Below are 25,518 nucleotides of genomic sequence, written 5' to 3'. Positions count from 1 at the left end.
ATTCAATTAACCTACGGCATCATGGAGCACAAAATACTTTCTTACGGGAGTCTTTATAGAGCGTGAGACTTTTCCCCAGTGACCATTTTTTAACCCTAACCCCTACCTAATCCATAAGGATAAAGATCTATTCTCCGAGTCAGGCTTATTTAACCTATGTATGAATAAAGCATAACAACAATCCTTTTCAGTCCACGTAGAAAGATTTTAACGCCAAGTCCTGGCTAAGCAGCAGTGCAGCTTTAGTAGATGCTTTATGAATGTGCCGCAGCCGCGTTGGATGATTTGCTGTTTCACAGATGGAACGAGAAGCTTGGAGGCTTCTTAATGTTTTACTCGCCCATTATCCCGCAGCACACTAAATCCCAGTAATAAACAAAACATCCATCAATGATTTTAAACAAAGTGCACGTGAACGTCAGTGAATGTCAAATCAAACAGGTCTCTGTTCTACAAGGCTATTAAAATGGGAGGCAAATATACAGCGATCATTAGAAGTCAAATTAAAATGGTAATTAGGGGAAGAGGACTTTGAATTGCATCCTGCGAAAATTGAATGGAGATTGTTAGATTGGTCTTAACACTGCCAATGCTGTGACCTCAGGAGGATACAGATTTGATGGACCAGGGCATCTATCTCTGTGGTCTCAATAAATGAAGCTGATGTGTATCTTAGCTTTGGTGTTAGCTGTGTACACAGACCACATCACAGAACCCTGCTAGGCAAAGCTGGCAATTTGATTGGGTGCTGAATTGACTAAGATAAGAGCATAGGGAAAGCAAATAAGCACTTTGATTTTTTTTTTTCCTTGAGCACATGAAATGATAAGCTGCAGGTTTCTATAGCACAGGTATCTTCCTTCACTTATCACCCGTAACTATAATGCTAAAAAATAGACAGGACACATTTAAGCCAGTCCAACAAAAAAACAATCATCAAGCATCTATTTTTTGGAATACAACCAAATGAATAAAAAAATCGTATTTTTTTTTTTAACCCCCCTGGCGGTATTCCCGAGTCTGACTCGGGGTTACATTTCTGTGCTGCGATCGGTAACCCCGAGTCAGACTCGGGCTCGCCTCACCGAATCCACAACTAGAAAACAGCGATAATAAATTATAATCACTTGCAGAATTGTGCGATAGCGATTTGTGGGGAAATTCGTCATAAAAAAAATAAAAGTAATGACAGCGACAATTCTGCAACTGAGCAAATTTCAGTGATTTTGAGTTGATTACATTATTGAATAATTTTTATTATAATTATATTATTATTTGTTATAATTATTTATAATTATTTATTATATTATAATTTATAATTTTGTTTTTAAAAAAATGTCATACCCGGTATGCCTACTAGACTCTTGTTTGGACAGATTTAAGTGAGTTATTCCTAAGGCCTCGTACACATGGACGGACTGTCCGATGAAAACGGTCCGCTGGACCGTTTTCATCGGACATGTCCGCTGCCGGATTTTGGTCTGATGGTTGTACACACCATCAAACCAAAATCCCCGCGTACAGGATACGCGGTGACGTGGCCGCGCTGTCGCCGCGACGATGACGCGGCGACGTGCGTGACCCTGGAGGGTCAATGCTTCCACGCATGCGTCGAATCACTTGACGCATGCGAGGGCTTTCGGCCGAGCGGACATGTCCGGTAAGTCGTACAGACGACCGAACATGTCCGACGGACAGGCTTCCAGCGGACATGTTTCTTAGCATGCTAAGAAACATTTGTCCGCTGGAAACCTGTCCGATCCGCCGGAAAATTGTCCGGTCGGACGTACAGACGACCGAACATGTCCGCGGAAACTGGTCCGCGGACCAGTTTCAGCAGACATGTTCGGTCGTGTGTACGAGGCCTTAGAATTACAGGCCTACAGTTTAAAACGCCAAATTTCCTTGCAAATAATGGTACCGCTTTCAGCACCTTTTTTTCTGAAATAATCATACCGCCAGGGAGGTTAAGCAGCAAATATTTTAATTAGGGATATTTTTCAGGATACTTTTTTTTTTTCTTACTTAACCATTTCAATACAGGGCATTTCCACCCCTTCCTGCCCAGGCCAATTTTTAGCTTTCAGCGCTTTCACACTTTAACCACTTCAATACCAGGCACTTTCAGCACTGTCGCATTTTGAATGACAAATGCACGGTCATGGACGGTCATGCTACAAACATATGTTCAGCTCTAAGTACTGCCTATATTAATAAGAATACATTCTGGAGTTGATTTAATTTGATTGGATATTGCTATATGAATGGGCAATAAGAGGTAAATCCCACCATCGTGTATGTTAGCAATAAACATTGAATAACAAAACAGTGCCTAAGTTATGACATACAGGGGTTGATTTACTAAAGATGGAGAGTGCAAAATTTGGTGCAGCTCTACATATAAACCAATCAGCTTCCAGTTTATTTCTTTTGCAAAGCTTAAAGGGGCTGTAAAGTTATAACTTTAAAAAAACAAACAAACATGTTATACTTACCTCCACTGTGCAGCTCGTTTTGCACAGAGTGTCCCCGAACCTGGTCTTCTGGGGTCCCTTGGCGGCTGTCTTGGGTCCTCCCCACAAGGACTCAACATGTTCATGCGAGCGAGCTCGCATGGTGTTGAGTTGTTCCGGCAGGCCCGCTCCCGTGATACAGCCTGTGGCTATTGCCGCTCACTGTATCACTCTGCCCCGCCCCCGGCGTGCCGCGTCATTGGATGTGATTGACAGCAGCACGGGCCTATGGCTGCGCTGCTTTCAATCCATCCAGTGTAGCCAATCAACGGCCAGGCTTGGAAACGAGGAGGATGACGGGGACTTTCAAAGGGTCAGGTGAGTAAAACGGGGGTTCGTCCGATGTTTTAAAGGGGTTGTAAAGACAAAAATATTTTCCTCTTAAATTAAAGTCTGACAGTAGCTGATAAAGTAAAAAGTAATGTTTTGCATTATAACTAGTTTGATACCTGTTGAAATCGAGCTGTTTTATTCACCTCCGTCACTCCTGAATCATTATTCTCACTGACTTCCTGGTTTGCGGTGCGCATTCATTCTTCCTACATCACAGCCTAATGGGAACTACAGTTCCCATTAGGCTTAGCCTTCATGCCTGTAGTCATAGGGAGGGGGTGAGCACATTCTGCTTTCCACCATGCAAAACGGCTCAGATGCTGGTGGAAAGCAAGAAGAGGAGAGACAGGAAATGGCATTTTCAAACCTGGATTACTGTATTTTGGAGGTCAAAAGGAAAAACGAGGTAAGTAATATTTAAATGCTCCAACTTACAGCAATCAATTGATGTAATAAAAAACAAACCTTTAGTGTTCCTTTAAGCTGAAAAAAAGTTTACCTTTACAACCCCTTTAACTGAACAAGCAAGTTAGAAGCTGATTGGCTACCATGCACAGCTGCACCAGATCTCGCACTCTCCAGTTTTAGGAAATCAACCCCTGTATGTCATAACTTAGGCACTGTTTTGTTATTCAATGTTCAATGCTAACATACACGATGATGGGATTTACCTCTTATTGCACATTCATATAGCAATGGGCAATTTCACAGTTTAATAGCAAATACAATAAACCCTTTAGCTCTGGACAGTGGGCTCTTAGCCTTTCAGAAGTGACGTGTTAAGCAAGGCTTAGGAGTGATGAATTGCAAAGCATCAAAGGTTCAATTTCAGAATCCCTGTAAAGTATGTTAGGCTCTGGCATCAAGCAGCCTTTATCTCTAGCAGTACCAGCATCTCCTGCTCCTTGATTGTCATTGGTTCATATTGAGAACTGCTCATCATCTGCCCGAGAACTAACGAAGGCTCTGTATAATTCACTCTGACTTTCAGAATTTACTACGGTCTGTCCCAACAATGATCTGATTATGGAGAAACACCATATGTGCAGTATTAAAAAAATAATAATTGACATTCAAGAATACTATACATATACACTTGATATACGTAGTACTTCTCAGTGTTACATTCTTCATTGTACTGATAGATATAAAATTGGTTATGCAGGATTACCTATGATAATCTGTGGTGGTGTGAAGAATCCATCAGGAAAGGTATTCATAGCAACATACTCCTAATTTAAATCTCATAGATAAACACATTTTATAGAAAACCAGTACAGTCATCTTCAACATTTTCTTTAGGTAGAGAGGAAAGTCGCCAGAGTAGGTCAGCTTAGACTTTCCCATGCCTAGTTACACACGTCTTCCTCAGGGGTTTCAAGGTGTTTCATTGCCATCTGGAAGATATAATCAAGCCAATATATTCCGGGTCTATACTTCCTACAGTTGGACATGCCTGGAATAGCTTTAGAGTTAGTCTCCTAGGGGGAATATTTATAACTTAGCAAAACCTTCTGAAACTGGAAAGTGCCGAAGTAAAGTAGAGGGAACTGGAGAAGACTAAATAAACAAGCACCTTGTCAGCAATTTTTCTGCAATTTGAGGTATTGCAATATTTTAACCAGTTTGCGCCCGCGCTGTAATCGAAAGACGTCTACAGTGCGGCGTTCAATTGCCGGGAGGGCATCCCTGGACGTCCTCCCCTTTGCACGCGCAATGCGCGCCCTGATCCCGGCCCCTTAGCATGTGATCAGCTGTCAGCCACGTGATGTAAACAAAGGATCGGTAATCATTTTTTTCCCTCCTCACGCTGATAGTGTGAGGAGAAAAAAAAGCTGATCACAGGCTTGTCTGCAAGGGACATTGGTCCTGAAGAGGAAAAGGCAATTCTGCCACCTATCAATGCCCACGAGTGCCACTTATCAATGCCTCATCAGTGCCACCTAGCAATGCTGCCTATCAGTTTAACCTACCAGTGCCGATCATTGCCCGTTATTGCCACCCATCACTGGCCATCACTGCCACCTATTAGTGCCCATCACTGTCAGCTATCAGTGCCACCTACTAATGCCACCTATTAGTGCCACTTCTCAGTGCCCACCAGTACCACCTATCAATGCCCTTCAGTGCCACCCATCAGTGCCACCTCTCAGTGCCCACCAGTGCCACCTATCAGTGCCCACCAGTCCCACCTTATCGGTGCCCATCAGTGCAGCCCATCAGTGCCCATCAGTGCAGCCTCATCAGCGTACATCAATGAAGGAGAAAAATTACCTGTTTGCAAAATTTTATAACAAAATTTAAACAAATATAATTAAAAAAATCTGTCTTTTTTTTTTTTAACAAAAAATAAAAACCGCAGAGGTGATCAAATACCACCAAAAGAAAGCTCTATTTGTGGGGGAAAAATTATAACAATTTCATTTGGGTACAGTGTTGTATGACCGCGCAATTGTCATTCAAAATGTATCAGCGCTGAAAGCTGATAATTGGTCTGGGCAGGAGGAGGGTTTAGGTGCCCAGTAAGCAAGTGGTTAAACAGAGGTACCCTTTCCTGGCCATCCTCTCATGCACTGGTGCTTGCCGCTCTGCCTGCAGATTTGGTCTTCAATCGGAGCCTTTGGAAATACTCAGTACAGGTATACCCCACTTTTAAGTACACAATGGGGTTTATTTACTATCGCTGGAAAATGCAAAATCAGGCTCACTTCTGCATAGAAACCAATGAGCTCCCAGATTTTATTACCAGGCTTAATTGAGCAAGCTGGAGTTAAAAGGTCATTGGTTTCTATGAAGAAGTGAGCCTGACTTTGCACTTTCCAGCGATAGTAAATAAACCCCATTGTGTACTTAAAAGTGGGGTATATCTGTACTTCCCAGTATGAGTGAACCACGTGATCAACTAGGATGCAGTGCTCAAATCGAACCCATTCAACCCCACACTAGCTTGCCGCATATGGCTGTGGAGCTCTTGCAGAGCAGCACCATTCACTCGAATGGGTGGAGTTCTAAGCGGGGTATATTTCCTGCCGTGGCCGCAAAGAAAAGCATTGCGCACACTGCAAGTGTAGACCCCCAACCGCTGCCCTTTTCAACAAAAGAGGAAGGGGTTGGGAGGTGGTAAAAGGTCAGCTAGACTATTCGGTTTTACTGCACCTCAGGCCTCGTACACTCGACTGAGTTTCTCGGCAAAAACCAGCAAGAAACTTGCTGGGAGATATTTTTTTGCTGAGGAAACCGGTCGTGTGTACATTTTCGTCGAGGAAACTGTCGAGTAACTCGACGAGCCAAAAAGAGAGCATGTTCTCTATTTCCTTGACGGGAATAGAGAAAATTGGCTTGTCGAGTTCCTCGACAGCCTGACAAGGAACTCGACGAGGAAAACGATGTGTTTCGCCCGTCGAGTTCCTTAGTCGTGTGTACGAGGCTTCAGCCAAGACAAGCTCTAAGGGCTCATTCACACAGGTACTGGTGACCGAGTGGTTTGTTCATGCGGCTGGAGCTGCCTATTACTGTATGGGGACTCAGTGACGGTACAAACACAGCCGCAGGTCTTAATTTCACAGGTGTACAGGAGTGGGTGAGTGGCCACCCAAATGCACACTGTCTTGTTCAAGGTTGTAAACTTGCACCCACATGCCTGACAAATTAGGACCTACTGCAACCCCATAGCATAACCTACGCTGCCTACACACAGCTCCAGGCGGCTTCAGCCACATAAACAAACCACTGATTTACACTGTACAGGCCAAAGCTGCTACGTGATTGAGCCCCAAGACCTCATTAACACACACAGCTTTATTAATTAACTCAATACAGTTGTTTTTCTAAAAAAAAAAAAAAAAAAAAAAAATACAGTTGTTTTCTTTTAAATTTAGCATGGATGTTGTAAATTATGTTGTGTTTATGTCCATTAAAAAATGGCCGTATTTATCGGTGTATAACACGCACAGGTGTATAACACGCACCCTAACTTTAAGTGGGAAGTTTCAGGAAAAAAACTTTCCACCGCCCCCTGCGTATAACACGCAGGCGCAGGCGTAGGCTCTATTTTCAGGGTAAAAAAAGGGATTTTTAATACAGCTTACCTGTAAAATCCTTTTCTTGGAGTACATCACGGGACACAGAGCAGCATATTCATTACTATGTGGGTTATATGGAGTACCTTCAGGTGTTGACACTGGCAATCTCAAACAGGAAATGCCCCTCCCTATATAACCCCCTCCCATAGGAGGAGTACCTCAGTTTTGTAGCAAGCAGTATGCCTCCCAAAATGGTCCCCAAAAAGAGGGGTGGGAGCTCTGTGTCCCGTGATGTACTCCAAGAAAAGGATTTTACAGGTAAGCTGTATTAAAAATCCCTTTTTCTTTATCGTACATCACGGGACACAGAGCAGCATATTCATTACTATGTGGGATGTCCCAAAGCAATGCTCACAATGAGGGGAGGGAGAACATCTCCAAGACAAAAGGATTTAATTTAGAGAAATACTCAAATCATAATAAATCCAACTTAGTTGAGAAAAATAATCTTAAATTTTAATTTAACTCAAAAAAGAGGAGCCCCCCGGAATCCGAGGGTCTCAAACTGCAGCCTGCAGCACTGCCTGCCCAAAGGCTGTATCAGTATTCCTTCTTACGTCCAACTGGTAGAATTTTGTAAACGTGTGGACAGAAGACCAGGTTGCCGCCTTGCAAACTTGAGCCATAGAGATCTGGTGATGTGCTGCCCAGGAGGCGCCCATGGCCCTAGTAGAATGAGCCTTTAATGATACTGGAGGAGGCAACCCTTTCAAGCCGTAGGCCTGAGTGATTAATTGCTTAATCCACCTAGAAATGGTGGACTTTGCAGCTGCCTGCCCCTTCTTGGGCCCATCCGGTAATAAGAACAGCACATCTGTTTTCCGGATCTTCTTTGTAGCTTTAAGATAGGCCTTCATGGCCCTGACGATATCCAAGGTATGCAGCAACCCTTCCTTTCTGGAAGTAGGTTTAGGGAAGAAGGATGGTAATACCAAATCCTGGTTCAAATGAAAACTGGATATAACCTTCGGTAGGAAGGAAGGATGAGGGCGGAGAACGACCCTGTCCTTGTGAAAAATAAGATATGGTTCCTTACAGGATAAGGCCGCCAGTTCCGATACTCTTCTTGCGGAAACTATGGCGACCAAAAATACTAACTTCCTTGTCAGTAAAACCAAAGGAATTTCAGCCAACGGCTCAAACGGTTGTTTCTGTAAACTTGACAGAACAAGGTTTAAATCCCACGGGCAAAGCGGGGATTTAACTGGAGGTTTAATACGTAAGACCCCTTGAAGGAAGGTCTTAACCAGCGAGTGGGTGGCCAGCGGCCGCTGAAACCACACTGACAGAGCAGAAATCTGTCCTTTGATTGTGCTTAATGCCAATCCTTTATCCACTCCTAGCTGGAGAAAACTTAAAACTCTATCAATGGTGAATTTGCGAGAAAGCCATCGCTTGGACTCACACCAGCCTACATAGGCCTTCCAGACCCTGTAATAAATCACCCTAGAGACCGGTTTCCTGGCTCTGATTAGGGTAGAGATTACTTTCTGAGACAGACCTCTACCCCTGAGAATCAGGGATTCAGCTTCCAGGCCGTCAAATTTAGATGCCGTAAGGCAGGATGGAGGATCGGACCTTGCGATAGCAGGTCTGGCCGTAGAGGAAGAGTCCAAGGGTCTCCCACTACCATCCTTAAGATTAGTGAGTACCATGCCCTTCTGGGCCATGCTGGAGCTACCAGGATGACTGGTATGTGCTCCACCCGGATCCTGCGCAGCAGGCGGGGTAGTAACTGGAGCGGGGGAAACGCATAAAGAAGTTTGAACTGATGCCAAGGGCAAACCAGAGCATCGGTTCCGCAGGCCATCGGATCCCTTGAGCGGGACATGAACCTGTCTAGCTTCTTGTTGAGTCTCGATGCCATGATATCCACGTCCGGCACTCCCCATTTTTGGCAGAGTGCTTGAAAGGTTTGTGGATGCAGAGACCATTCCCCCGGCAATAGAGTCTGGCGGCTTAAGAAGTCCGCCTGAAAGTTGTCCACTCCGGGAATGAATATTGCCGATATGCAGGGCACATGAGCCTCTGCCCCTAGGAGAATCAAGCTCACTTCTCTCTGAGCGGCCTGACTCCTGGTTCCCCCTTGGTGATTTATGTATGCCACTGCCGTGGCATTGTCTGATTGAACTCTCACCGGGAACCCCTGCAATTTCGACGTCCAAGCCCTGAGGGCTAGTCGAACCGCTCTGAGCTCCAAGATGTTGATGGGTAAAAGCTTCTCTGGCCTTGCCCAAATACCTTGGCGAGTGGAACCATCCACAATCGCTCCCCAGCCCGTCAGGCTGGCGTCTGTGGTCACTATCTTCCAAGCCACTGGGTTGAAAGACTTTCCCTTCAGTAGATTCTGAGGGTCTAACCACCAACACAGACTTTGCCGGACTCTTGATGAGAGTGGCAACGGGATATCCAAGGCCTGTGGCCTTCTGCTCCATGCTGACAGGATGGCTGCCTGCAGGATGCGAGTGTGGCTCTGGGCGTATGGCACCGCCTCGAATGTAGCCCCCATCTTGCCTAGTAGTCTCATACATAGGCGAATAGTCGGTTCCTTCTTGCTTAGAACCAGTAGGATTAATTCCTTGATGGCTTTGACCTTCCTCAGAGGTAGGAACACCCTTTGTTGTTCTGTGTCTAATCTCATGCCGAGATATTCCAACTGCCTTGTGGGCTGGAATGCTGACTTTTCTCGATTTAGGACCCAGCCGAACCTCTCGAGGTATTGGACCGTGAGGGCCACTGCTCGCTCCAAGCCGGGAGACGAGTGGTCTATGACTAGGAGGTCGTCCAGGTATGCTAGGATCGTGACCCCTTGGATCCTTAGCTTGGCTAGGATTGGAGCTAAAACCTTCGTGAACACCCGGGGGGCCGTAGCCTCCATTAGGTTGGAGTAGAAACCCAGCCCCTGTTCCAGGACTGGTACCTCTACTATTACTCCCTGGGAAAGTAGATGATCTAGAGCCGATCTTAATGCGGCTCCTTTCTCCAGATCGTTTGGAATCCTCGACTCCTGGAAATGAGGAGGAGGAAACCTTAGGAACTCTAGCTTGTAGCCTGTGGCCACGGAAGACCGTACCCACTCGTCGGGAATGCTGGCTTCCCAAATCTCCGAAAAGAGTCGCAGCCTTCCCCCCACCTTCGTGGGTGGGGGCGCCCCTTCATGAGGTAGACTTGGGGGCTGGTTTTGCTGGCTTGCGAAACCACTGCCTCTTGCCTCTAACAGCCTGTCCTTCTGATCTGCTGTTGAAGCCGAAGTTTGCTCTTGCAGGAGGCCGTCGATACTGCTTGGCATTAGAGGGCCCCTGCCCAGGGGAGGACTGTCGTTTAAACGCAGGCCCCTGAACCTTCTTCTTAGTTGGCAAGAGTGTACTCTTGCCGCTTGAAATGGTCTGAATGTATTTATCTAGGTCCTCTCCGAAGAGCCGTCCTCCATGGAAGGGGAACCCTACCAGGAGCTTCTTGCATGGGGGCTCAGCCTCCCAGCTTTTCAACCATAAGAGTCTTCTCATATGGATAAGGGATAACGATAAACGTGACGCTTGCTGGATGGAATCCTTGATTGCGTCTACCGTAAAACATATGGCCTTAGGGACATCCGAAAATTCTTCTGCCTGCTCGGCAGGAATAAGTTCAAGCATTTGCTTAAATTGATCTGATAAAGCTTGAGCGACTCCAATCGCAGCCACGGCTGGCTGTACTACTGCCCCTGCAGAAGTGAAGGAGTTCTTAAGTAGTGCTTCCAAGCGCTTATCAACTGGATCTTTGAAAACCTGTACGTTCTCTACAGGGCATGTTAACGATTTGTTAACACATGAGATGGCTGCGTCTACTGCAGGAGAAGCCCATCTCTTGGAAAACTTTTCTTCCATAGGATATAAGACAGAAAATTTCTTAGGTGGTAAGAACACCTTGTCTGGTTTGTTCCACTCTTGGAACAAGACTCCCTCCAATAGAGGATGGATCGGAAACACAGCACTGCTTTGAGGCGCCCTCAGTGAGCCCAAAGCTGAAATCGTCGATACCTGGAGATCTGGTACAGGCAGGTTGAATGCCTTATGGACCAAGTCCGTCAAGCCTTGAATCCACCAGCTCTCCCTCAGGGAGACTGCCCCAGACTCCTCTGTATCCGGATCTTCGATCCCTGAACCTACTTGGTCTTTGTCCAAGAGGTCGTCCAATTCCCCAGAGGAAAGGACCTCCTCTTCCGAGGGCCGCGCACGGGTGACGGAGATCTATTCCGCTTACTACCCCGCATAGCTGCGGCTATCATTTCTCCCATGCTTCTCCGCATCTCATTTAAAGAGGTGAGCAACACCTCCTCCGTGACCATCTTAGGGTTGGGTTGACTCGCGTCAGCTCCAGCCCCAGATCCCGATGGCCCAAAGGCTCCCTGTGGGGAAAGCAGCGGCATAGCTCTGTCCGAGACCTCAGACTCTGTGGGGGAATCCCCACCTTTTGTACCCTCTGGCTTGTTCTTTGATGCCATGGTACAATACCGAGGCACACCTGCTACTTATTGGTACCTGGGACTTATAAATAGTTAAATGCCCAAACACCTGTTTGGGGAATAAAAAATGTTTCCTCTACCCCAGATGACACTTTTTTTTTTTTTTTTTCAATCTAGGCAAGAAAAAACATTCTATCCCCCTGAGTAGTATTGCCAAAGAAAAGACTATGAGATGGAAAAGAAAAAACAGCCTATTCCTAGGCTAAACCACAATCTTCTGAAGACTGTAGTATTCTTTCTGGCCACTGTGTGTCCTCAGCGCCCCGTGCTTCACTCCAGTCCTTCCTCCCTCAAGCCAAAGTATTGAATGAGCTGTGGCACTAAGGAAGGGCCGCCCCTTCCTTAAACCACTGACCCGCCCTTCCCCCCCAGCTAAAACGGCGCCAAATGCGCCTATAACACGTGCACGCGCACCGCGCGCGCGCCCGCCGACGGGGGGGGGTTGGGAGGAAGGGCCTCTCTGTTCCTGCAGCCGCAGGCCTGGAACACACGAGGAGGTCAGCGTTTTTTTTGCCTGCCTTGCAGGCATGAGGAAGAGGACTGGATAGAGCATCGCCTGGAGGCTTGCAGGTAAGCATAGCTCTCTGAACACACATACATTTGTACACAAAAGGCCCCACTCACAGCTTTTCCAACACTACCAGGGAGGTCACTTTTTATGGGGAATGATAACATATAGAGCCATCCTATCTTCATGATATGTGACTGGTTTGCCAGATGCAATGCATAACCTTAGGCATGTCCCCTGTGACCTCCCAGAAAAAACTTGCTAAGAGCCAAGTTCCGCAAGTTTTTCCCCTTACTTACCTGCTCCATGCCGCAGGACTTTGCCAAGCAAGAGGCCCAATCTTCCCCCATCTCCGTGGGGATGTCTAGACCTTCAGGCCCTGGGAACCTTCTTCTTCCATGAAGGATCCACTGTCCTGGACCCATACAGCACCCTGTCAAACAGAAAACATTAGGCGCCCAAAGGTTTTCTAAGTTCTGGGCCCAGGGTCCAGCTCTCTTAAAAAGAAAGCATTATGGGCTATACCCCAAGGGTTTGGGGTCCGGTTACTGACCACTTTAGCGCTCAGGCTTTTTTGGACAGAACCGGTAGCTCACCTAATCCCAAGGATGCGGAGGCAAGCTAAACCATGACTAACACCTAAGACACTGGCGTAAAAACTGAGGTACTCCTCCTATGGGAGGGGGTTATATAGGGAGGGGCATTTCCTGTTTGAGATTGCCAGTGTCAACACCTGAAGGTACTCCATATAACCCACATAGTAATGAATATGCTGCTCTGTGTCCCGTGATGTACGATAAAGAAAAGTGAGTGTTGTATGCCAATAAATACAGTACTTTTGGGTCTTTCAGATAGGTTGTATTGGGCCTCATGATATCTAACAACAGGTCTGTCCACAAGTATACAGTACTTCGATATTTTTTCCAAAAAAAGCATTACTGCTGCCTTGACTTCCAAGGGCATGCTTACTCAATGTGTGGAGGAGAGGGGGTCCTGGGAGATGTAGTTCTGGGGCATGCCTACATCAAATGAAACTCACCTCCCAACAGCTGCCCCTGCAAGAATTTTAATAGCCTGGTGTTGATTGTATAGAAACCAAACAACCAAGGGATGGAGGCAATTGGACTATTAGAGCTGGTTCACACTGGGGCGACTTGGGATCCGACTTGAAGTCGCCTCAAGTCGTCCCAAGTCGCGCTGTCGAGAAAAACAATGCAAGTGAATGGGAGCGGTGTTAATTCACACGACTCGAGTCGCTCCGACTTCAAAAGAAGTTCCTGTACTACTTCAATCCGACTTGTAGGCGATTTGTACCCATTGATTTCAATGGAAGTCGCCTCCAAGTCTGATCCAAGTCTGATCACCGTCTTAACTGAAGCGACTTTCCAGGAAGATCACATACATTTCTCAGGCAAACCTCTCCCTCCCCCTCCCTCTCTCAGAGCTGATTGTTCTTTGATTGGCCACTGGAAAGTCTCCTGTCCTGGAGACGACTTCAAGTTGTGTTGTAAATCGCCCCAGATCGCCCTGTGGTTCATGCTCAAGTCGTGTCGGAGTCGCCTCTGAAAGTCGCGCTGGAAGTCATGTCACCCTAGTGTGAAACGACTCTTACGGTACAGATAAATAGATGAAGTCAAGTGTATAGACACGTATATAGAAAAATAAACATGGAATTGTTATTAATACAAACACAATAAAACACACAAAATAATATACAGTTTAAAATCATTGTGTGAAACGTACATATCACCAGTATAATGGTCCCTAGGAGGGAAAAATAACAATCGGATTGGGGGTCACGATAAACATCTAACTAGTTTCGCTGGCTAGTGCCGCTTCGTCAGGAGAATATCTGTAATTTAATAGACAGTTAATCAAAAACTATACAATTAGCCAAAGCATCAGTACAGTTATGAGTGAAGATAATAACAATGTATATAATGGGGAAAGGGCTCAGCTGGTTATCTAAAAAAAAACCTGCCTGTAGAGGACGACAGGTGTTGATTTTACAGGGAGCCATAAAAGCTGTTTTTAGCTACAGGAAGAAAGTAAAAAAAAAATGGGGAAAATTATCTAGGGCAGGAGGAGAAGATTTGCAGGTATGTTTGGCTGATGCCTGGACATACACTTTTAACGGTTATAAAAAGGCATTTTTCTGCTGAAATTGGGTTACTACCCATATACTGTATATGAGAAGACAGTTGATCCTGCCAGATCAAGATCTGCCAGACAAGATTAAAAAAGAACGCGTGCTACCTGATGAATGGAGAGCTCTAGCTTTGACTCACTAGGAGGCATCAGACCTCCACATAGAGAACACTGTCTCCCCATAGAAAGCAAAGGTCATTTCCTTTAGTATGCTGGGAAAGGACAGGCTTTTATATTCAGGCTGTGGTTACTTAAATTGAACTGTAAAACTTTGCACACCTTTTTTGATGCACACGGAATGTATTTAGCTGTTTTTTATAAAGTAATTTAAAACTGAAAGATCAGTTGGGCTGAATTACAAGTAACAGCTGAAAGCAATCTGTCAGCTACCAATGCTATCCAGGAAACACATCAACTCTTATAAGGTTGGAAAATTCACTCAGTTTACCATAAAGTGGAACTAAAGGGCAAACAAAGACAATTGCAAACTGGCACATTTTTGCAGAGAAAAAATATGTTTCTTCTGAAATTGAACAAACACACTTGCCCGTTCGCAATCTTCTTTAGAATGTACAATGAACTATGCATGTAGATTCGTGGCAATCCTTGACACTGGACTCCCGTACATATGCATGGGAGCCTGTAAATTTCTGTCTTTCTTTCTGCTACTTGTTTCCACCAAGCCTTGAAGGCAATTTAAAATCTGATTGGTGGCTGCAAGAAACTGCTTAGCACTAGCCTTTTGTTTTTGCATTACACACGACCATTTTTCGGGTTGTAAAAAACAAAGTTTTTTAAAAATGTCATTTAAAACGATCGTGTGTGGGCTTCAGAGCATTTTTCGGGTCCTGAAAAACGGCCACATTTTTTTTCGAACATGCACTATTTTTTCACAACGTTTTAAACGTTGTCGTTTTTCGGGTTGTAAAAAATGGTCGTGTGTGGGCTTTAACGACGTGAAAAACCCGCACATGCTCAGAAGCAAGTTATGAGACGGGAGCGCTCGTTCTGGTAAAACTACCGTTCGTAATGGAGTAAGCACATTCATCACGCTGTAACAGACAGAAAAGCGCGAATCGTCTTTCACTAACACGAAATCAGCTAAAGCAGCCCAAAGGGTGGCGTCATCTGAATGGAACTTCCCCTTTATAGTGCCGTCGTACGTGTTGTACGTCACCGCCCTTTGCTAGAGCATTGTTTTTTTCACGATCGTGTGTAGGCAAGGCCGTTTTAATGATGAAGTTGAAAAAAAACTTTGTTTTTTCTAGAGCCTGAAAAAATTATTTTTTTACAATCCGAAAAATGATCGTGTGTACGCGGCATTAGACTTGCATGTGAGAGGGTGCAAGGATGTGGAAGTGCTAATATAATGAAAACACATCTCTTCCAGTATATTGATCTCTCTGTGAATACTCTGCAGAAAAAAAAAAGAGGTGATCAAATACCACCAAAAGAAAGCTCTATTTGTGGGAAAAAAAGGACGTCAATTTTGTTTGGGAGTCACGTTGCATGATCGCGCAAATGTCAGTTAAAGCGACGCAGTGCCGAATCGCAAAAAGTGGCCCGGTCTTTGACCAGCAAAATGGTCCGGGGCTGGGGTGGTTAAACAGATACATGTAATGTCATAAGGCACATAAGTGAGATGAGGTGCATGACGTCATGTGCTTCATCTGGCGCATGTGCAGTATTGTGGAAAAGTGATGTAAATTTTCAAAATGGTGGCACGGGGGCCCAGGCAGCACAATGTAGGATGACAACTGTTAAAAATGAAGAAAAAGTCACATGGACATAGATAGGTATACTGTATTTGCTGCCGTATATGACTACCTTTTACACTTAAAAAAAATGGCCAAAAAGCAGGGGTCGTCTTTTCTGCCGGTTCAGTTGCTCGGATGCCTGCTGGATGTGCGGTAATACTGTATAGGGATGAGCTTCGTATTCGAGTCGAACTCATGTTCGACTCGAACATTGTATGTTCGATCGTTCGTCGAAATACGAACAAAACGGGTCGTTCGCGCCAAATTTGAGTTACGTTTCACAGACCATAATTCATTGCGGCATCGCTGGCTGATGATTAGACAAGCATGCACTATGACCCGCATGCTTGGCCAATCACAGCTTGAAAAAAACAGAGAGCCATAATTGGCCAATTATGGCTCAGGGGGTTTAGTACATGCCCCACACTATAAAAGACCGCCTGCAGGTCGGCCTTGTGTAGTGTGTTGTGGTGGTTAAGAGAGGACAGAGAGAGAGAGAGATAGAGAGTGTCATTTTTTGCAGGTAGATAGAGCAGGCAGGCAGGCTAGTCAGTTAATGTTACAGTGTGTAGAGGATATATATACATCCCAGGTGTTGTACATATATTTATACACTGTATAGTTTAGATAGATCAGTTCTTCCTAATTTACTGGCAGGCAGGTGATTGTGCTAGCTGCAGTATTCTTACGTGGTTTATTGCCTGTGTCCTCTGTAGTTTGCACCTAAAGCTACTTGGTGTGTACTGGCCGTGTGCTCTGTAGTTTGCACCTAAAGCTACTTGGTGTGTACTGGCCTTGTGCTCTGTAGTTTGCACCTAAAGATTCAGGAGCAGTGATTTTAATGATGCTTAAATAAAAAAATAAAAATAATGAAAAATTCCTTTAAATATTGTACCTGCTGGGTACAGGAGTCCTGAAAAAAAAACGACCATTTTTAAAACTTTTTTTTTCCATTGATACATGTTCCCTGGGGCAAGACCCAGGTTCTCAAAGACGTTTTACAACAATAACTTGCATATTAGGCTTTAAAATTAGCACTTTTAAATTCGAACGTTCGAGTCCCATAGACGTCAATGGGGTTCTAAACGTTCGGTCCGTTCGAAGGTTCTGGTGCGAACCGAACGGGGGGGGGGGTGTTCGGCTCATCCCTAATATTGTATGTAGCTTAGTCTACATACAGTATATACCACTTAGCTAATCCCGGTGAATGCTGTATTCAAATGAATACAGAGCCTGCACGGATTGGAGTAACAACCTCTGCCAATCCTAGCAGGCTACATACAGTAGCCTGCTCGGATTGGCTTTGAGTTTCAGAGAGGCATGGGCTGATGATGTTGCAGCCTCTGCCAATCCAAGCAGGCTTTGTATTCATTAATAGAATATATTGCTCACCGTGATTGGCTCCAGCTCCAGCAAGAAGGAAGAATATGGCTCCAGCTCCAGCAAGAATGAAGAAGAATATGGCTCCAGAAGGAAGAAATATGAAATGTTGGAAGCCTCGGAAGGGGGGTCGTCTTATACGGTGAGTACAGGCAAAAAATCTTAAAAAAATGTAAAAATGAGGGGGTCGTCTTATACGTCCGGTTGCCTTATACACTGGCAAATACGGTACTTGTTTATTTTTACCTATTTTCTCCCTTTACGTATTTTTGGTGGTTTTATAGAGAAGGAGGCCCTCTTTAAGAGCAGAAATACTGCGCTTCCTGTATGCATCCCAAGGCTTCATTTTCAATTCAAATGGCTTGTACTTTTAGCCAACTGCTACATTACCAATGGATGAAAATTGCTGTCTCTGTGAATGTTCATTTCTTGTTTATAAATGAGCAAGGACCTTATTTTCAGAAAAAAAGGACATATTCACATTTTGCAAACAAATCCGTGAACTGCATATGTTCAATTAAGTATGAAGAGAAAGTCTAACTTGCTACTTTTGTAAGTAATTTATTGGGTGTTTTGCATCAGAAAGCATTAATTTTTCTCCCTTTCATTCCGAAATGGACGGCTGAACGCATCTCCCATGTGTTAAGGGTAAAATAAGAGGCAGGCTTAATGAGCAGTGTGCACTGATATGTGGCGCTTGCCAATTAATCCTTTCAAATTCACTGGTACCAGCATATACATCTACTAATACAACCCAGCCTACTTTAATTGGCCTGAAAGCACAGCTATAATGGTCTAGGACAGGCCTTCTGACAAGACGCGATATGACCAGAAGCTGTCATATCAGCTCCATCTCCACCTAATCAGAGGTATGTTTTATTAAGCACTCTCCCTTAGCTTGCCTATTATATAAAAATGACTCGAGCTCGAGCTGCAAGAGAGATTTTTAGCTCCTGAGGATGTCCAGGTGGTCAATTTGTCTCCAACCATTCCTGAGACCCACATCAACGGCTTGGCTTATTTTGACATTTGTAAAGAGCTATTTATTTTAGTTTTTCCTAGCTATAGTATAAGGTATATTGTCTATTTTTATATTCCGCACAAGAACAGAAATGATAGATTCTATGAATTCAGCAGACAGATTTAATATTTTATCGTGTGCATACCACTGACACAAACTCAGCCTGAATCAGTCATTTTTATGGCACTGTATATGGTAAGATGAATCAAGGATTATTAGGAAAGTATACAAAACTGAACAAAAAAAACAAAATGCAACATTTCATCTATGTCATGGTTAATTAAACCCAACTCTGGGCTGCCACCCCCCCCCCCATTTTTGGTTGGCAGTCCTTGAAGTGACACAAAAATCTATCAGTGTATAGATTTGTTACTGAAAAACATTTAGGCTTCATTTCCATGGACGTTTTTACAGCTTAAAAACGCCTCTCCATGTTTTTATTTTTTATTTATTTTTTTAGTTTTTATTTTTTGAACTGGAGCTCAAAAACGCAGCAGTAGCGTTTTTGAGCGTTTTTTAATGTCTGGCGTTTTTACAGCTCTAACGCTGGAGCTTCAGAACGCACTGGTCCTGTTTTTTTTTTTGCAGCTTAAAAACGGCTCAGCCATCTACAGCTCAAAAACTTCATGGTGGGCATGAGGCCATAGACTACCATGGAGAGACGTTTTTAAGCTGCAAAAAACGCTCAGAAAAGTGGCTGTAAAAACGTTCAAAAACGTCCATGGAAATGAAGCCTTATTGTTCTCAGCCTCCTCCAAATTCCTTTTTTTTTTCGCTGCTGTGGTCCGACTTGCTACATTACTACTACTTACAATTTCTCTAGTAGTCGGGCACCCACTTTGGGCAATATGCATTCCTCCAGTATATTCAATGACAATGACCAGAACTCTGCGATGGGCATGGTTACAGTGTCTACTAAGGGTTCATTTTGTTGTGGCTATAGTACCTGTTGGTATTGTAACACACACAAAAAAAGCAAATGTAGTTACATAGTTACATACAGTGGAACCCTGGTGTAGCATTACCCCCAGTGGAGCTGCTGGATTTTTGGGCGACGTGTTACCTCATGGCTCCTCCGAAATTCCTAGGGGTGAATGATGTGTATTGCATGTAGTAGAAGTAAAGGAATGTCCAGACAGGTGCTCTTCCACCGGAAGGGGTTTAGTGTACCCGGACAGGCCTCTCTCACTGACCTGGCAGCCGGAGTATCACTCGGACAATTATAGGATGAAATCTCTGCCACAGACCCTCCTTGGTGAACTTGAACTTGGGAAAAAGTCTCTGCCACAGACCCCTCTCAATGAGCCTCAGAAGATACCTCTGCCACAGGTCCCCTTAAAAAAAAAAATAATAATAAAGAGGGATTAAACAAAAAAATCAGCTTTCAATTTTTAAAACTGATAAATCTGACACAGATCTGATGGGTCTGGCTTTGTGTTCCATCCATGCTGGTCTTAATCCTCCTGAATGGGTCAAGCAGGCTATAATTTGCAACTAAGTGGCTCCTAAATCAATGTTGTAACTGACATTTTAGGGAGTATAATCTACTATTTAATCATTTTTAGCTCCCTTGGGAGGATATGAGTTACTGTGATACTGAAAAAACAACCTTTTTCTCTGCACCTACTTGGATATGTTATTACCCCATCGCTGGTCCTCTACTAGTTTTAAAAATGTAAGTCATACACGTGCAACTCTTTATATATGCATATAATAGCTTCATGATATAGATGTATATTTTTGAAGTGTTGATTAGTGTATCAATTATTTTGCACTGATTATGTATATATTTTCCTAGTTAAGACTACTCACCCCAATATCCAAGAACACTGGGTCCTGAGGAAGCTGTCAAGCAAAACACGTTGGCCTTTTACCTCTTGGGCAAATCACTCTTATGGGATCCATAAACCGAATGAGTAGTATTATCATGTCATGTTGGTCCCTCACACTGGGTGGGGCCATGTGATTTAAGTTTTTATCCTGTAGGAAATATATGTGATTTTTTCATATGTACATTTATTTCCTATCACCCTTAGCTCCATCTAGTTGCCACAATGCAATCAGGAAAATACAGCATAGCAGACACAAGATGACGATCATAGGAAATAAACGTATTAAGCAAATTACAAGATCATAGTGACAGCTGAGCAAATGCTTGAGACATTCTTACTGCATATTTTATTTTTATAAATAGATCTCTTAGTGCCCTTTTAATTTGTTGGAAAACCACATTATAGTCCGTAACATGAATCATTGCTCTGCTCTATTATTTTCTGTCTTTGAAATCATGTTCACAGGTATTACATTCTACGGCTTTATTTTATGTGACATTTTGGGGGCTTTGAAATGTAAGTCATAAATGTTTACCTCTTTATATATGCATTTAATTGCTACTTGATATAGATGTGTAATTTTGAAGTGTTGATTAGTGTATCGATTATTTAGTACTAATTATGTATATATTTTCCTAGTTAAGACTACTCACCCCAATATCCAAGAGCACTGGGTCCTGAGGAAGCTGTCAAGCAAAACACGTTGACCTTTTACCTCTTGGTCAAATTTCCCTCCTGGGGTCCATAAACTGAATGAGTAGTATCATGATGTCATGTTGGTCCTTCACACTGGGTGGGGAAATGTGATTAAAATGTTTATCCTGCATTAAATATATCGTATATACTTGAGTATAAGCTGACCCGAATATAAGCCGGGCACCTAATTTTACCACAATAAAATGGAAAAATGTATTGACTCGAGTATAAGCCTAGGGTGTCCATCTGCATGCCTCACTTTGCCTCACTGTGTCAATGCCTCACTGTGTCCATGCCTCACTTTGCCTCAATTTGCCCATGCCTCACTGTGTCCATGACTAGACTTACGTTTAACATGGGAGTCTATGAAAGGGGTGCCCGACTTTGAAAAATCGGTGCTTCCCGGCTGTAGGTCCCCTGGACAACAAACTTTGCACGCTTTTAGAGGAAGAGTGGGGCTATGTGTGTGCCAGGGGACCTATGGCCGGCCGGTACTGGGTCCCCAAAGTCCAGGAGATCAGGCACAAAAAGGTGACTCGAGTATAAGCCGAGGGGGGCATTTTCAGCACAAAAAAATGAACTGAAAAACTCGGCTTATACTCGAGTATATACGGTATGTGATTTTTTTTAAGAAAATTTATTTTGTAAAACTTTTTTCAAATAAAGTGTCTGCACCATCTTTACCAGCAAAGTCCTGTTATAAAAAAATGGTTTTAGGTGTTGGAAGATAAAAGGATGTGGTACATTTATAGGCAGCCAGATTTTTTGCAAAACGATACCTACATTTAAATAACTAGAAATAATTACAGCGTTCGCAAGTATATATAATAAAATAAAATGCAGACATTAAATAAAACAATTCATTAACAATTATTGAAAGTCCGAAAATTTTAATATATGATGTGCTCCAATATTAAAGTGCAGTCGTGCTCCAAAACTCAAGGGGCCAGATTCACAGAAAAAGTACACCGGAGTATCTGCTGATACTCCGGCGTACTTTCAAATTTGCCGCGTCGTATCTTTATTTGTAATTCACAAACAAAGATACAACGGCATTTGTCTAAGATCCGACAGGCGTACGGCTTCGTACGCCTTCGGATCTTAGGATGCAATACTTCGGCGACCGCTGGGTGGAGTTTGCGTAGTTTTCCGCGTCGGGTATGCAAATTAGCTGTTTACGGCGATCCACGAAGGTACGCGCGTTCGTCGTATTCTCTTACGTCGTCGCTAGTCGGCTTTTCCCGTCGTAAATTTGTGATTGCTATTTAGGTGGTGTAATATTAGACATCCCATGTTAAAGTATGGGCGTCCTTCCCGCGTCAAATTTAAAAAATTTTTTTTTGCTTCAGACGTCCGGGAATACGAAAGGACGTAACGCACGCCGCCATTCAAAAAACACGTCGGGGCACCTGTAATTTCGCGCAAAGCACGGCGGGAAATTTCCTAATGGAGCATGCGCAGAACGTTCGGCACGGGAACGCGCCTAATTTAAATGGTACACGCCCCATTTGAATTAGGCGGGCTTGCGCCGGACGGATTTGCGTTACGCCGCCGCAAGTTTACAGGCAAGTGCTTTGTGAATCAAGCACTTCCGTTTAAAACTTGCGGCGGTGTAACGTAAATGACATACGTTACGCCGCAGCGCAAGTACGTGAATCTGGCCCCAGGTGCACTTCACTCACTCCTGTGTCCCCACTCACCGGATGGTATGGCCCCCTAACCTTTCAGTCTGGGGATCGTTCAGGCTTTAAGATGTTGGCAAGGGATGGCTGAGTCACATCAGTGTGTTGGAAAACCAATCAATTTGTTGGAAAACCACATTATAGTCCTTAACATTAATCATTGCTCTGCTCTGTTATTTTCTGTCATTTAAATCATGTTCACAGGTATTACATTCTGCGGCTTTATTTTCTGTGACATTTTGGGGGATTTAGGAGTTAGTGGATGTGCAAATGCATTAAGTTATAGCTATAAAAATAAATAGTGCAGTGCTAAATAATCAAGAGTGGTAAACTATTATAATAACCACAGAATGATGAATAAACCAATAAAGTGATCTAAATGAATAGTGAAACACATAACGCAATGTAGTAAAAGTCCGTATGTGATGAACAAACGATGTGAGGAAATGGCTTCCAGGCATCAACACTGAATGTTGATAAGCCAGTTGACTGAAGAGATCAAGGTAACTTCATACAGGAAAAAAGGTGAGGTACTCTTACCATATAAGATGGACTCATCTGTTATTCAACAGTGGGTCAGATGGGCTTGTGGTCTCTGAGACATGAATCTGTGCGGTGAGGTCTCGCAGGTTGTCCAAGCGGTCCAAATGGCCTCTACGAAGCGGGTCTCGGAAGCCGAACTGGAGAGACAGCAATCCTTCCGCTGAAAAGTAAACATGGAAAGCGCTCCAAAAATGACAAAAGAAAAAAGGGCTCCAAATGGTGCAGGTCATAAAAATCCAATGAAGGTTTTATTTAAGTAAAAATGGTCATGCTCTACAGAAACAACAACAAACACGATCACTGGTGGTAACATCACCGTCACCCTTGATGACGGCGGTTCTGCAAGCAGAAGCTCGGAGAGGACTGAAGCCCCGTACACACGGCCGAGGAACTCGACGTGCCAAACACATCGAGTTCCTCTGCGTGTTCAGTCCTGGAGCCGCCGAGGAGCTCGGCGGGCCGAGTTCTCCCATAGAACAACGAGGAAATAGAGAACATGTTCTCTATTTCCTCGCCGAGGTCCTCGTCGGCTTCCTCGGCCGAAAGTGTACACACGGCCGGGTTTCTCGGCAGAATTCAGCTCTGAACCGAGTTTCTGGCTGAATTCTGCCGAGAAACTCGGTCGTGTGTACGGGGCCTCATAACAAAAATATATGAGCGATTGTTAGCAACAATTCAGAATCATGCCTCCCTTAGAAGTTGCAGGAAATGGGGGGAAGACATTGGGGAGATAGACGGAGACCAGTGGGAGAGGGCGCTTGAATCTGTCCCGGTTGTATCCGTTTCTGCGTCGCACAAATTGTCGCAACTCTTTATCCTACATAGGGCTTACAGAACAGCGCCACAACTACATAGATGGGGAAGAAGGGATATTCCTATGTGCCCAAAGTGTAAAGTTCAGCAGGGGGACTTCATACATTTGATTTGGAGATGCCCAAAGCTTCATAGGTACTGGGAGGAAGTATCACAGTGTATTACTAGAGTGGCACAGGTACCAGTTCCATTGGATCCCCTAGTATACTTGTTAGAGGCCATTGAACCGGGAGAGTATACAAAAGGAAAGTATTATATGATAACAAGACTGCTGTATTTGGCAAGAAAACTCATTGCACGTTATTGGATGGCCCCCGGGGTCCCCACAGGGAAGCAATGGATTGCATATGTCAACTCCCTGTTAGGTAGAGAACACCTGGCCTACAAACGAAGGAAAGCAGAGGGTAAATTTGAAGAGATTTGGTATTCCTGGTTGAGAGATGCGAGTGTTGCACCACCAAAACTGGTGATGGATAGATTTTCTATGTAGAGTGCAGAGGACAGGGGGGGAGGGGGCAGGGGGGAGGGGGCAGGGGGGAGGGGGTGGGATATAAAAATATAGAGACGTACATTGGAATTTTATAGGAATGTAAAAATGTTGTATAATGTATGTCATTTGAATCGCAACGGATGCCGAATAGGCATATTTATGTATGAAATAAGAAAAAATAAATAAATAAATAAAGAAGTGGATTAAAAAAAAAAATGGTCATACAAAAATGAAACAAAATTAATAATAAAAGTGATCACATAAACAAATTGGGATAAAAGCAGTATGGGGTGCAATGATGCAATGGGGTGCGTGCAGTATGGGCTTGCACAGGGCCGCTGATAGGCCAGTACAGCTGGCCCAGTTGTACCGGGCCCGGCTGGCAGGGGGGCCCGGGCAGCCTCGACAGAACCAATTAATGTTATTAAAAAAAAAAAAAAAACCTCCACAGCCCTGACCGCTAGTCAATCGTGCACCCCCCCAGCCCCCCCCCGCTTTTTCCTTTTTTTTTTTTAAGATCGCCGCTCAGGTACCTGCCTGCTTGTTCCGTAAGTAAGCGGCAGCAGGTAGGGACTATTTCCTCTGTTTCGGACGCGGAAGTGTATCTCCTCTCTCTCCCGCGCCCGCTCCTCTGCTCTGCTCAGTCTGCAGAATCAAGTCCCGGCCAGCTTGTCCTTCCCTGGCGCCGCGGAGTGATTCTTCTCCCTCCGCGGCGACAGGGGAAAGAGTGAGGGAAGGAAAAGCACAGGCAGTTGCAGAAAGAAAAAAAAACACTTTTTGTGACACTCCGGGCAGCGAATCCAGGAGTCCAGGCAGGCAGACCGCACAGCAGCCAGCGCTACTACTACAGTCAAGGAGGAAGTGACTCTGTCCTGGGGCCAGGAATCAGGATAACAGGTATGAATGTACTTGTTTGGGGGTGGGGGGGTGTCAAGATCTACTGTCTGCATGGTCACTCTAATTATTATTTCAGGCCTGGCTACTCCACTGTAGCTGAAAGTACTGAGTAGTGGTAGCATTTAAAGTGGAGTTTCACCCAAAAAATACATTTTTAACATTACATTCAGCCGAGTTGTCCTAATGACAATCGGCTGTTTTTTTTTTTTCGTACATACCGTATTTTACCGCCGCTTCCGGGTATGTCTTCTGCGGGACTGGGCGTTCCTATCTGATTGACAGGCTTCCGACCGTCGCATACAGCGCGTCACGAGTTGCC

This window comes from Rana temporaria, chromosome 6 (genome assembly GCF_905171775.1).
Source record: "Rana temporaria chromosome 6, aRanTem1.1, whole genome shotgun sequence".
Classification (NCBI taxonomy): Eukaryota; Metazoa; Chordata; class Amphibia; order Anura; family Ranidae; genus Rana; species Rana temporaria.
This window is presented reverse-complemented; position numbering follows the sequence as displayed.